The 15,108-nt window shown below is 38.0% G+C and overlaps 1 long non-coding RNA gene across 2 annotated transcripts in view; it reads left to right on the forward strand.

The window, feature by feature from the left end:
- The first annotated feature begins 654 nt into the window (after positions 1-654).
- The window catches only part of LOC306803711, a 55,939-nt gene continuing 41,485 nt past the window's right edge, over positions 655-15,108 (forward strand). The window contains exon 1 of one of the 2 annotated variants that reach the window (XR_013774669.1): positions 655-728. This is a non-coding gene — a long non-coding RNA (uncharacterized lncRNA). Of the gene's footprint in view, positions 729-10,833; positions 10,971-15,108 lie in introns of those variants that run through there. The other variant, XR_013774670.1, reaches the window with a different exon arrangement.

Below are 15,108 nucleotides of genomic sequence, written 5' to 3' on the forward strand. Positions count from 1 at the left end.
CAGAGCTCAGGTGAAACTTTCAGAACAAGCAGTATGATCAATATGAGAACTAAGGATGCCTGGTTCCCCACAGATTTCTTTTGAGGTTGGTTGACTTTGATGTCTAAGCAGGAAAGATCTATGAATGAAGCTTTTCACTTCTTGACAATGTTAATAATGGCTCACTCCACGTGGATCCTCTGATGTTTAATCAAGGTTAAATCTCCAGTTTCATCAGTGCAGGTCCTTAACAGGCTACCTCAAGTGCCTTCTTTTTTCTTGGCACTAGTAAGAAGCAGGTTGCATTAAAAACCAGAAAACATCCACTAGTTTGAATGCCACTGGCCACTGGTTTTGGGGGAGATAAGTTAATTGGGAGGCAAGGCAGACAAGCAGAGTTAGAATAGGACCACACAAGTTTTCCCTCAAGAACAAGGAAAGAACCACAATGCTTACAACGTGGTACTGAAGCTGAGGCCCTCCCTTCTCTGTCTGAGTTACAGCTAAGGCTCCTTGCTGTTTCAAGGAGGAAAAACATCCCTGCATGTCTCATGACAGACAAGCTGAAGCCATGACCTCTGGTGGCTTTCTCTACTCATGTAAGAGGAGCTGCTAGGATTTCTCATCCAAAGCAGAGGGGTCTCTGCCTCTGATTAACCTGTGTGGTTCCCTGCACAGAGACACTGCTATCCAGTAATGACTGAGGCTATTTTGCACCAGATGACTGAGCCCTTCTCAGCAGGATGTAGGTAAGACATGAACAGAAAGATCTGAAAACACAATTACAGAAATGTTCCCAATGTCAACACGTATTTTCAAAGGTAGTGGCATCCTTGTGGAGTCACACAGTGAACAAACACTGAATCAGTGCTAATACAGCTTATGAAAACTCAGGTTATTGCCAGCAGGTGATGAGACTATCCTTATCAGGCATGAGCAGGAGCTAAGAAACTGCTCCCATTTATGACAGCCCTTATCAATATACTGAAGAGATCAAGCTCTTCCATCCTTCTGATTTTTGCTGAGAAACTTTTGAACTGCTCACTAAAAATCATGATGTCTGTTTGACTTTAGACAGGTGAAGTCTTTGTAAAAATACATCAACATTTCAGTGATAAAAATAAATCTTCTTTTGTGCTGCAAAAATTAAACTGAGAGATTAAAAAAGTTTCTTTTGTTGTTAGTTTGTTTCGGATTTTTTTATTTTTATTTTTATCATCTGGCCAATTTGTCATTTTTCTCTTACTTTCCAAACTTGACCAACCTCCACAGGGAGCAAAAGGTGCTACTGAAGCACTTCATTTCTTGGGGCTTGCAAAATCAGACTATGAGCTTCTGCTGTGATCCAAAGCAAGCCAAAGACAATAAGTCTTTCCACTGGCTTCAGGGAACACTAGATCAAGCTTTAAATTCTTACAGCCAAGGATGAGGGTGTTATATTCACATCTGATACTTCAGGTTGCAAAAGATCCCAACTTCTTTTTGAGATCTATGGGTTTTCTGCATATGTAGAATCCAATCTTGGTGTGGGCTAAATATTCAGCTGTTTAAATGGAAACATATGTTGTGCTCCAGAAGCTGAAATAGATGCTAATTTAAGATATTACCACTCTTTTTTGTCTTTCTGAGAGGGTAAAGGCAATAGGGACATCAATTTGTACCAGTGATCCCAGGAGTCAGACAAACACAAGTCTCTGAGTTCTTCCTGCTAATTGGAAAATTAGATACCATAAACATTCAAATCTCTAACAACAACAAGTGATTTTTCACTATTTATCAAACGAGACAGTTTAAAACAAACGAACTAGCTAAATGGAAAGGCAGAGAAAAGTGCCTGCAAGTTAGTTTTCTTTTGTTTTTTGAAAAAAATGTCCCTGACATATTAGCAAAGGGAAAAGGACACTACACAGACTCATGATTCTGCTGTAGTCAGCAACATCTAAAAGAAGAAAGCAGTTTGGCTAAAAATTTGAGCTTGTTATATTTATACAGCAGCATGTGGGGCAGTGTATTTTATTTGACTTTCCACTGCAGCTGTTGCAATTGGTCTTTGTAAAGCCTAGAGGTAGGTATAAAAATAATATTTGAACCTGCAAATAATATTTGCAGGCTCCTCATGCACTAAGTAAAATCCACCAGAGTTCTGTTTCTCCTATTTGAAAGTATAATAACTCACCTGCACATTTGGAACAAAGAAAGACTTTATAAGGCACCTGCTAGTTGTCATGGAATCACACACTATCATTTTAAATAGCATATTGCTCCTGGGCACAAGCAGCAAAGATCATAAATTACATACAGGTTAGAAGAAATGGTACTGTCATTGGTGAGATAAGTATGAACCACATTTTTAGGAGTATATGCTCTTTCTGCTCAGACTGAAGCATTTAAGTATTTAAATTTTTTTTTTCCCTTATAATGAAAGGAAAGAAGTACTTTAAGTACATTTTTTTCTTTTTTTTTCCTCACAGAAAAAAGTAAAAGCAGAAGGCATTTTTATGAATGTTTCAGTGTGTTGACATCATAAACACCCTTCTGTGTCACCTACATTTATAAATCTTGGGTTTTAAGGTTGCACAGAATCCTAGCAAACATAAAACATCTTTTAAGCCTCCCACAAGAAAAATCTCTCAAAATGAGCCTATGGGGAAGTGGTAGCCAAATGTTTGCAACAACATGTAGAAGAACCTGCCTCAGGAGTATTTAAGAATACTCAGCAGAGTATTTCAGTGCTTTAGTAGAATAAATTAAATGCCATATGCTCATAAGGAAAAATAGGTTATTTTAAAATCTATAGTGATACTAATAACATACCTGTGGATAAGAGTAATGCATATGAATTTAAAGAATGTTGTCATCTATTCTATTTTCTCTCCTTTTCTACCTGAGTAAAAAGCAGTGTGTTAAAGAAAACTGAGAGGCATATTTTTGGTGTATTGAGCATAAGAAGTGAATATATCTTGCAAAATTAAGGAGTTCTTTTGGTGTATATATATATATAATGTGTAATAGATATCATGCTTAAATATATATTTTTAACTCTAAAAAAATTTAACCAATGTCAAAGAGTAAGTCAATGGAGGAACGTCTCAAAACTAAAATCCTCTTAACTTATTAGATATTTCATTTATTAATGCTTTCTCGTAGAGATGATTAGAAAATTCCATATAAATATTTTATAATGTAAGGCAATAATCCTTAATAGTTGTTGGGAGCAAATTTGTTAGCAACACCCAGAGCCATCTGCCATATTTAGCAAACCTTTAAAATAAGCAGTAGAAGGTGTTCCTTTTGGAAGACTCAGAAATTCATTGCACAATTTTTCTAACAAAAACCTCTAAAGTCAAATACCTATATCCTTCAGGTCTTGATAGCAAGCAGAAACAGTGTAAGCATTCTTATAGAAGATGAACAGAATATTATTCAGTTCACTGGACTCATTTGACCTTTGAAGATGCATTACTGGGAGTGTATTGAAACAACCAGGATGTGATTCTGATGTAAATGATGCCATTTGCTCAAGTAGTGCTGATGGTTACTCATCATTCACAACAAAGTAGCTTGCAGCAGACATACACCTCACTGAGATTTCACATTTTAGCCTATTTTCTTTGTCAACTTTATTTTTAAAATGTGGAGGGTAGAACCCAAAAGCTTCTATTGGGTACTTTAATTTGCCCAAAGGGCACAATTGTTGCTTCTTTGTGCCCATTTCTTTTGCAGGTGAAATCAATAGATACGTTTGGCCAGCTAATGCACTATTATTTGGCTCACAGCATGGATCCACAATATCTCTGTTATCTGAAAAACTGAAGCAACCTGTGCCATTCAGGAGTCTTAAGAAAATGGTGTACTCAGAAGTCTTGATTCTTTACAGGGCTGCTAAGTTTTTTTACTGCTTTTCAGATCTTTATGTTAAATGTAGTTGCCGAGGCTCAAAGCAAGAGTGAAACATTTCCACTCTGTTCATGGATGGCTGGGCAGCCCACAAAAAAAAAATTGCAAGAGAACTGGGAACAAATGAAAGGGAATCCTGCTAGACATAAAGCATGTTCAGCTTTGTTACCTGAGAGACATTTCTGTTAAAGGAAACATAAAAGAAGTGTAGAAAGGTTTCTTATTGCAATAGCACAAGAAAATTCACAGCAGCTACCTTTTCTTAAATGAATCTGCCATAGGTGATCACAGCCACCAGCACTTAGGTCCAAAAACTATCACCTGAAACTAAAACCAAGGGTCATCTGTCATCTTTTAAAAAGATGAAGCTGTTTCAGAATCCTCTTTATGCATGCCCTGCACAAGCCCTCAGTGACATAAGCATGCTTGCCAAGCACTGAAATCACAGGAACAGTCAAAGCAAGAGCTAGCAGAGCAGGGCGTACCAAAAAATCACAGAGCGCTAGCACACAATTCTTGTAGCTCTGCCTTGGGTGACGATTACTGCAATGAAATTCAACAAGTCCAAGTGTTGGATTCTGCTCCTAGGGCAGAGTAACACGAGGCAGAAGCACATGCTTGGAGAGGAATGGCTGGAGAGCAGCCCTGCACAGAGGGATCTGGGAGTGCTGGTGGGGAGCCAGCAGCAAGCCCTGGCAGCCCAAGGCCAAACCCTATCCTGGGGTGTGTCACCAGCTGGGAAAGAGGGGATTGTTCCACTGTATTCCATGCAGGTCACCTCAAGGAACTGTGAGCATTTCTGGGCCCTGCAGTTGAAGAGGGCCTCTGAATGCATCTGGAGGAGGGCAGCAAAGCTGGAATTGGCTGGAAGGAATGTCCTGTGCCTTGGAGCTTGTCTTACTTGGAGTAAAGGAGGATGAGGGGAAACTCATTGTTCATGAGCTAAGTGAGCAGAGGAAGTGGAGAGCTCTCCCCCTGGGACTCCATGGCAGAACATGTGGAAATGGTTAAACCTGCACCAAACAGGACATTAGGGAGTATTTCTTTACTGAGAAGGTGGTCGAATGCTGGGAGAATCCTAGAAAGGTGGTGGATGCTCCAAGACTGTCAATGTTTAAAATGTATTTGGACAATCCACTTAACGGTGTGCTTTAACTTTTGGTCAGCCTTGAAGTGGTTTAGAAAATCCCTGTAGTGCATTAGTGATTCTATTCTATTCTATTCTATTCTATTCTATTCTATTCTATTCTATTCTATTCTATTCTATTCTATTCTATTCTATTCTATTCTATTCTATTCTATTCTATTCTATTCTATTCTATTCTATTCTATTCTATTCCATTCCATCCCATTCCACTTTATCTTAAAATTACCTTTTAAGGTTGCTCTACTTTTCTACCCTTTTTTTCATGCCTGAAATACTATTTTTAAATCCAGCTGATTCCTGTTTGAGAAAGGGGAAAATTATTTTAGCTAGTTTAATTTGCACAATGTTCCACAGAGTGGCTGGAGTGTAACCTGGTGTGTTATTGGCAATCCCCTTCAATCTGACCCTGACTTTGCTGATGTCAGTCACATCCTGGAAGAAAAGTTGCATGTATGTATGTTTTACTTTACCATTGCAAGAATAGCCTAATCAAGTGAGTAACTATGTTTAGGAAAATGAGACAAGTGGTATTTATAAGAGCTAGTCAAAATGGGTTGTAATTTGAGTAGCATGGATCAATTTCATGGCCAAAAGCAGTCATGAAAAATAGGAATTCCTGTTCTGAGAAGGAACATAGTCCCTGAGACATATTTATTTGCTCTTACTTTAGAAATAGATGTCCCTGACAGCCAGTGCTATGGTCAGCACCATTCACAATTAGCCTAATCTTGGGCAATGGGTAAAATATCCTCCCTTCCTTGCAAGCACTCATTTTCCCCTCTGCTGTCTTCAGAACTGGGGGCATGAAACCTCTCTGCCCCAGGACAGCAGGGTGAGCTTTCCATCCATGACCACCTTTGGCTTCTTTTGTCTCCTCAGAGCCTCTCTCCTGGGAGATATCACAGCTTCTTTTCCCAGTGTCTGCCTCTCTGCTTCAGTCTTTTCTTGCTTTTGGCAGGGTTGTCAGGATCTTGGTGGGAGACAGCAGGACAGTCTTCCCCAAGGTCACACCTAGGACATCAATCTTGTACTTTCACCTTCTTTTAGCAAAGTTTTAGTCACCAAGGCTCTAAAAGGCAAAAGTTATTAAAATTGTCTTAATTTTCATGCTATGCAGTCTATTAACTGACTTAGGGAACATTTGTTTCTCAGTATCTGACAATTAAAATGGTGATTATCAGTTTAATTGTGTAATAGTGCAGACAGGGGACAATGAGGGGTGATTTTGTCATGTGTGCTGAAGCTTGTCAGGAAAAGACTTCCTCTATCAGTCTTGTTAGCTCAAATGTTCAAAACCTGGAGTATGTCCTTCCATCACAGCCTAAAGCCGTGAGATGAAAAAAAAATTAAGCTAATATTTTCATATTTTATATTTCTGGATTTTGATTTTTAGTCCAAGAGAGTTTAAATTTTCCTTCAGCATGCCTTCTGAGGAACAAATGCAGTTCTTGACAAACCACACAGTAGTGAATGAAGAGTTTCATGGATTTTTACTTACATTGAAGTTCTATGTTGGTAATTTTGTCCCATGTCCTTTAAAGCATAGTAGGACTCTCTTTCCCTGCTGGATCCTGGGTCCCACTGGGATCCCATGCTGTTCACAGAACAGTAAACATTGGAAAGGACCTTTGAAGGTCATCTTTTCCTGTCATCTTGAGGATGTTAAACAGGACTGGACCCAGAAATGAGCCCTGAGGGGCACTGCTAGTTACTGACCTCCAACCACAATTTGTGCCACAGGTCACCAACCTCTTTATCAGCCTCTCTATGAGGATCTTACAGCAGGCAGTGTCCATGATCTGGTCTATAGCCTCTACTGGCTTGTTTTCAGTAAACTCGGGAGTCCTGGTAGACAATGTCCACTGCTCTCTTCCCCTTTATCAAGCCAACAAATTCACGACAGAAGGTTTTCAGGTATTTGGGCACAACTTTCCCTCTGTCCATGTCATTCTGTTGCTGGCTGTTACTGGATTCTCAGCTGTGCTGAAGCTGACTGGAGGGAGATACTGCACACTGCTGAAATCCCTGTACGTGCTCATTCTGGTCAGGGACCAATCCAAATCCTGCACAGGTCCCTTTGTCCCTTTGTCCTCTGACTATCCACTTCGAATCCCTGAGAAGTGACACCAGAGGTAATGCAGCTAGTGATACCTTCTGCTGCATCTGAACAATCTGCTCAATGTGGAGGTTGGATATGGACTGATGAACATGGACCTGGAAAACAGAAATCTGATTAACATAGATCCTCTGTACACAGTATCAGATGCTAATCCAAAAAGGCTGCAATGTCCTGGAAATGAACCTTGTATCCAATAACTGAAGAGGCACAGTAGTGAATTGCAATAAAAAAATTTCAATTGCAGCAGTTGTGACAATTTCTTTTGTTCACACAAGGTTTTTTAGTGTCTGTGTTTTCTACATGCTTACATTGGAAAATAAAATTCATCTGAAACAGGAGAAAGAAATATCTAACCTTTCCCAAACTCTTTCATGTTTTGAATATCTCATCCTGTAGTCTTAATGACCAAAGAGGACAGAGTTGAGCTGGTAAGAAAGATTCTCATTTACACATCTGGTTTTAGGAATCAGGAAAAACACATTTACTATGTAAAGAGAGCAGATGTCCTTGAGGTGTGATTAATATATGGCTAACAGTACAAGTAGGACAAGGGGGATTTTTTTGTTCTCAAAAAGAAAACAAAGCCATAAACAAAAGTATTTTCAATGAGGAAATACAATGATGGATGATTTTGTGTATCCTAAGGAAAGCTTGAGTATCAGTATATTATCACATAAGGAAACAAATCTTTCTTGGCAAAATCAGGACAGAAAATTATGTCTCCAATGCCAAGTCCCACAATCCCCAGGAAGATAAACTTCTTGTACTCTTACAGTCTACAGCAGCATTCCCACCTGAGGAATGCATTTACTGATGAAGAACAATGATGAAAAAATTCTGCAGAATGCAGTGTCATGACACCCAAACTCTAACACTTCCCAGTTTTTGAGACAAGGCTCACAAAAAGGAAAGGAATGAAACAAATCCATCTAAAGCAATGCCTCTAATTTTCAATAAATGTCAGAAAGATAGAATATGTGAAGTGTAGCTGTTTGTTGTGAGAAGGACATTAATTCAAGAAATCAAAGGCAGGATACTCGAGACAGCTGAAACCATCTTTGGGAAAGCCCAGTGGTCTCCTCACTGCTCTGGCTCTGGCTTGGTTGAAAGTGAGTCACAGTTTTACTGCACTAACCAGCAACATTTCTTGGAGATGCCGTTTTCACAAACAAAGAACATTTTATTGTGGTTGGGTTTGGTTTTTTTTATACTTCCACAAAAGTATAATGTTCTGGGGAGTTTTCCAGTCAAACTGAGGAGGCAGATGGTCAGTGTTGGCATGGTGTCCAGCCAGAGCCTTGCAGAAATGAACCTTCAAAGCACTCACTTTAATGGAGGCTCCACCTGTGGTCAACTCTATTGAGAGACTTTTATTTACCAAATGTTGAATAATCGGGTCACTGTCCTGAAAAATGATTGCACTTTTGTAATACTTTAGTCAAAGAAAGCAAATAAGCTGTTCAGAAACACAGCTTTAATGACTGATGTGCAATTCATACATTTTAAATAAAGTCCCTAATTGGCTGGCTGTGAAGTAGAAAGAGGGTTGGTGCAGTGAATGGTTTAAATGCAGCAATTACAGTATTTCTTATTCTTTGCCAATCTAAAATTAATGAAAAACCTTTCTTGCTGTGACCTTGACAAATGGTGGTGTAACCTTTTTCGATTCTCGGAGGGTGCTGAATTCTACCCTGTGAGAAAGTGATGTAAAGGAATTGCAGTTGAACGTTTATAATTAGTAAAGTGAAACCCTGTGACAGGGAAGAAAGCTAAAAGGTACTGATTAGATTTAACATATATTAGACACCATCCCCAAGGAATGGAATCGGAAGTTAGCTCTGAGTATTTTAATTTTTGCATACCTGATTATCTTCGGGCATCACTGAGCCCTGCATTATTGAATTGTCTGCAAAACTGATGTAAACCTGCTAGAATTCACCCAAAGTCTGATCCTGTAAAATATTGAGTATGTTCAATTCCTACTGCTCTGAGGAAATGCTTAACTCCTCAGGGAATGGGACAGAGAGAACAGCTTCCCAACAAAAGGTCTGACATTTGCACTGGAGATAATTCACCTATCCCTGGCATTATATAGGGGTTTTGACATGGAGGTGCAGCACAGTTAAACCAGCTTTAAACCCTTGTACACTGCCAAGGTGGTATAATGAAATCTGGAACCTTCACATTCAAATCTAATTTGTGTAAGTATCATTTCCATATAGGTATAAAACAGTGCTGGATTACTGAAAGTGATTTGTTGATCTGACACCATGAATACTCCCAGGAGACTCAAAAATCTCTAGAACACTGTTTTCTTTTCCTGATAGGTCATCCTGTGATATATAATGATTCAATTATGTTGTGTTATATCAGCTCTATTTTTATTCCTTCTAAGACCCAAAGAATTTTTGAGTGTTAGATAAACAAGAGAAACGAGTAAAAAAATGTACCCCTTCATTTTTTTTTTGTATTGCTAAATCCTATTTTCAACCACTGGACTGTCTAAATTGCCTAGGGTATCTTGCAAGTGATTTCTATTATTTCCTCATGTCTTGGACGAATTAGAAAATTCTCAATCCCTTTTGAGAAGCTGAGCATCTTGTGTTTTATTTAGTGATTCATATCCTGGCAACGCTTTTTATTCTGGGTCCCACCTCCTTGACTCCTTTCTGAAAAGAAAACCAAGTACAAATATAGGTCAGGAGAACTGATACCCAAATTCCCTGTCCTTTGCATGGAGCACGTAAAAATTTTCAGTGCAATTAAAGACTCTGCAAGGTTAGTGGAGCAGGTCTTTCTGACATTAATTTCTATTATATGTTAACTATTTTGCAAATTCCTTTGGATTATAATTTAAAAATAGGCACTTTTCCTTTCTAACAGCAAGTGGCCATGTTGGTCCTTAGTTCTGTCACTAAAAAATCAGTCCTCTGACAGCAAATGATTATGTTTGTGTGAGAAAGAATAGATATTGAAAAGAAAATAAATTTAAGTGCTTTCTGGGTTGTTATCAGGGAAAAGTTAGGTGGCTTTTATTATTTTATTCTTTATTTTCCTTAGTTTTCAATAGAAGAATTGATTTTACTTGTAAAATTCAAGGTAGAAGTGATTTCAGGCAGGGCTTTTAATTATCTGATCAATTCCTCACTGCAAATTACAATGGCAGAAATAGGTTGTGCTCTAATTTTATTTCCTTCCATTTTTTTTTACCTCTCATACTCTCTGCCATACTCCATCCAGTTTTCCTTAGCTTCGTTTATGTCTGACTTTTTGACTGATGCAACTGTGGCACTGGTTTATGGAATAATTGTAAGTATCTGGTGTTAAAATTAGCTGTACATGGAAAATAATATGAAACATAATTGCACCTTAGAAGTGTAAACATAATAGAAACAATGACTCTGCTGTATGAAAACTTTCTTACCTGTATGGAAAGAATTTTCCTACTGAGTATCTTTAATACTAACTGAGAAATTTTAAGAAAATATCAGTACAGTGAGTAAAATTAGTAGAGACTAAATTGTTTAATCATAACTGCAGTCCTAGATTTAGTTAAAACTGATGGAACTACCTTCTGCATGAAGACAACTTTCAGATTACATCTTTTGCATAGGTATTTCCTTTCTAATATTGAACACAAATCCAATTAAGTGCCAGTGTTATCACAAAAAAAATTATCAAAGGGAAAATTGTCCACATATTCTCAGAACAGAAACCCCCAGCTGACAGAAATCTCTTTGAACTGAAGTCAGAAGTGGCCAAGAGGCACTGATGTGATAACTGGTGCTGGTACCCCTGCCAGCACCTCAAGCCAGCCTTGTGTCCCAGGTAAGATTGTTCAACTTTCCTGTAGTTTTGATGGGAATAGAACAGTTCTATCACATGGTGGTACCAGCTGCTCATTCATGCCTGTGTATTTCAATAATTGTACTGTCAGTAATAAATTCCACCAGTATTTCCACTCAGATTTTGTCCAAAATCCAATATTGTCAATGAAAATCGCCCCAGACTACTTACCAGAGCTCTACCAGACCTTGAAAAAATCCAAATGTTTGCAAATTCTTCATTGTTTATTGATAATTCCTACGAATGTTGGCATTCTGAAGGCAAAAAAGAAAAGACAGCTTAAATTCCTATATTGAAACAAAGACCTTCTTTCAAATCAGTACAAATTTGTACAAAAACTTCCTTAAAAATTCAGCATTTAGCACACATTAACTTAAAATACTATTGGAATCAGGTCTTTGTTCTCAATCACAGCTTCCTTAGGAGATGGTAGGGAGACAAATTCTGAGCTCTTCTCCCTGGTATCCTGTGACAGGATGCTTGGGAATAGCTCAAAGGTGCACCAGGAGAGGTGCAGATTGAACATTAGGAAGAATTTCTTTACCAAGAAGCAGGGTCAAACACTGGAACAGGCTTCCCAAAGATGTAGTGGATGCCCCAACCCTGACAGTGTTTAAGAAACATTTGGAGAATGTACTTGGCAACGTTTTAATTTTCCTTCAGCCCTGGAATGGTCAGACAGTTCAACAGGATGATTGCTGTAGGTCTATTCTATTCTATTCTATTCTATTCTATTCTATTCTATTCTATTCTATTCTATTCTATTCTATTCTATTCTATTCTATTCTATTCTATTCTATTCTATTCTATTCTATTCTATTCTATTCTATTCTATTCTATTCTATTCTTTATTTCCATTCCAATTACTCTGGGAAAACCTAGAAAAGTTCTGCTGAAGAGGATTGGTTTCCATTGTCTTCATGTGTATTACAGGTATCAGGAGTTGGAGCCACCTGTCCCTATCTGCTTTCTCTTCCCGAGGGGTGGGATGCTGTGTCCAGGAAGGGACTGGATAAAATTCATTGCTCCTATTTTACCTAAAAGCCTAGGGAAATTATCAGACATTCTAAAGCTCAGTAGTTTTAAGCCCCATGGAATGATAAGTAATGCCACTTATTCTTTTTATGGCAAAATGAGTTTTTCCACTTCATTTCTTCACTGAAACTATTTACATAATGTCTGTGTTCTTTTATGACTTGTACAAAAAAACCAGTACCATACTAAATTTGCATGGGCTTAGGGAGAAGGCTGAAATAGGAAGAAGTAATAAATGCATATGCCAATCATTTATCTTATTTTTAACTATCTCATACATTATAAACTTCATAGAAATTTCAAAGTAGTAATTTCTAACAACTGAAGAATGCTTATTTCCTCATGAACTTTCAATATACTACCATTTAACATTTAGTGGCCCAATTTTCTTTGTATAGGTCAAGAGGATTTTTTCACATCTTGTCACAGGGAAAAGGGTACTTGAGTGGAAAAGGTGCACTCTCTATTATCACCACAGAATTTCAAGTACCTGAGCATATTCATTAGAAGCTGGAGGACTTTAGCAAAGATATGAGATATTAGAACAAAACCTGCATGTTCTCACTATAATGAGAATTGGTTATAGTCAAACTGATATAAAGGGCAAAACTCATTTGCCAAGCATGTCTGAGTTCTAGTTCAGGTCTGCATATCCTACTTTATAGTATTTTCTAGTCTTTTAGAGAATTAACTGATTATAAGAAAAGTTATGTTACAGGAGTCCCAGTGACACTAATGTATTCCAGCACCAAGCAGATATTACCATGTGCTGTCCTGAATTATCTCATTCATGCTGGCATTGCAAAGCCACAGAGGCCTCTGTTCTTGAGTATTGGAGTGCTGGGGAGAAATCTGGGGGTGGGAGGAAGACAGAAAACTCAGTGGAAAGGTAAATGAGCAAGATATCTAAAATGAATATTGTAAAAGGTTAAGTTCCTTTCCTGAATTTTGGATCCTTTAAGTAGTTTCAGAAGTAGGCAAAATAGTCTATTTCAAACTCTGACTAAAACTCAGGTGTTTTGCCATCTGCCTAGTAATTTCAATGTATTTTAGTATATCAAATTATTGATTTTAATAAAATTCACATCTTGCAACCCATAAAGATTTTTTTTCCCCTCAAGTTTTGTCTAAGTTGGCCTTGAAAATTATATTTCTCATTAGTTTTCCAAAGGATAGTTGACATTTAGGAATTAGTTAGAAATTACAGTTTTATTGCTCATGTTATTGCAATGTAATGTTCATTTAGAGAGAAACACAATGTCCTACTTAAGCAGACTGCATTTAAATTGTCCATTTTGTTTTATTCTGAAAAGAATTTGCATGATGATAAATGGATGAAGAATACTGATTTCCAAGGAGACACTCTCTCTATCCTTGAGTTAGACAAATGAAGGCCAAAGTTGGAACAAATGGTCTGGGAAGATGCAATTTCTGCAGCAAAAGAAAACACTGTTTTCTGAAGGATGTCTCCTTAGGAAACAAATCACCGTCTGAGAGGGGATGGAGAACAAGGACTTAAATTCTAACCCAAACATCAGGTTTTTTCTGCAGCAGAATTATTACAGATGCCACAACATTTCAATTTGGTTGTTGAAGTCTTCATACATATCACTAATGTTTTGATTTTCCATAACTTACCTTGATTTTCTTGTGTCAATTGAAGTAAGAAAGGAAACACTTCAAAAATCTTCAGACACGATAGAACCCTACATATAAATAGAGTCAACACTGAATGCATTCAGCTGGAATGCAGTGAGAAAAACACCTACAGAAGTAACATTCCCTTCATCACTGTGGTAGGTGCACATCTACTCACATGCACAGGTTTTTCTGACAACCCTAGGAGACAGATCTTCCACCATAGTCACACCACCTGATCTGAGTTCCCCAGAATGGAGCACTACCCACCAAATATAGAGGAGACCACACCAAGAAATGTTCTTTGAAAAGGCAATCACTTTTCTTCAGAAGAAGCACTGGGAAATTCCATATTTTTGTATTTCAGTATCTAGATTATAATAAATATCCTATACACTTCTACTGTTAATAAAAATATAAATGCGTCGCCATGACTATAGGGAGAAAATAAATGATAGTGTCATAAAACTAGACCCCATATTGAAGGGAAGCTGCTGTTGGACTTTCTCAAGGATCAATTTTTGGACAAAATTTTTATTGACCTTGGCTTAAAACCAAGTAGTGCATGCATAAAATTGGAGTATCATAAACACAGAAGGAAGATTGAGATATCAAATTAATAAAAGCATAGACCTGATTGCAGGAATGCCAGAAGAGGGATCCAAGAAAAAAATAGTTTTAAGGACAAGTATCTGAGGATTAATAACAGGAAAAATAACAATTAGATTTTTATTTAGAAGTGACTGAGGAAGCCAAAGACTAAAAGGTATACTATATGCAAATCACCATCTGGAGAGTAAAGTTAATCTGTGGAAGACTCAGTGCTGTTGGTGAGACTACAGCTGTACTCCTAGGTAAATTCTCATCTCATTCCCAAAAGTTGAATTCACATTTGAATTAGTACAGAAAAGATATACTGTGACAAAAGGTGGAGAGGAAAACTTTAGGAAGCAGGGAGAGAGAAAGAGCATGGATTAAGTAGCATGGCAAACTGGAATGTGTTCCTTAAATACACTGGGAAACATATGTAGAAAAGAAGAAGTATCCCCTAATGCCACAGAGCAGGGCTGGTATATAAAAGTAACTGGTCATAAATATGGTCAGGGTGGAAATGATTGGAGATCTCTAGTCAGCAGTGGAGTCACTTTCAAGTTGTCATTTTTGGAGCTTGGGAGAGGCTGTTAGAGAGGTGTCTGGTGCTGTTCTGTTCTGGGGGCCCCAGCATAGAAAGGACAGGGACCTGCTGGATTGAGTCCAGAAGACCAGAGGGCTGGAGCACCTTTCTTATGAGGACAGTCTGAGAGAGCTGGAGCTGTTCAGTCTGGAGAGAAGGCTTCAAGGTGACCTTAGGGCAGCTTTCCAGCACCTGGAAAAACAGAAGAGCTGAAGAGTTTTTTAAGGGCATAGAGTGATAGCACAAGGGGGAATGTTTTTAAATGGAAGGAAG

Source organism: Erithacus rubecula, assembly GCF_903797595.1.
Source record: "Erithacus rubecula genome assembly, chromosome: 1".
Taxonomy (NCBI): domain Eukaryota; kingdom Metazoa; phylum Chordata; class Aves; order Passeriformes; family Muscicapidae; genus Erithacus; species Erithacus rubecula.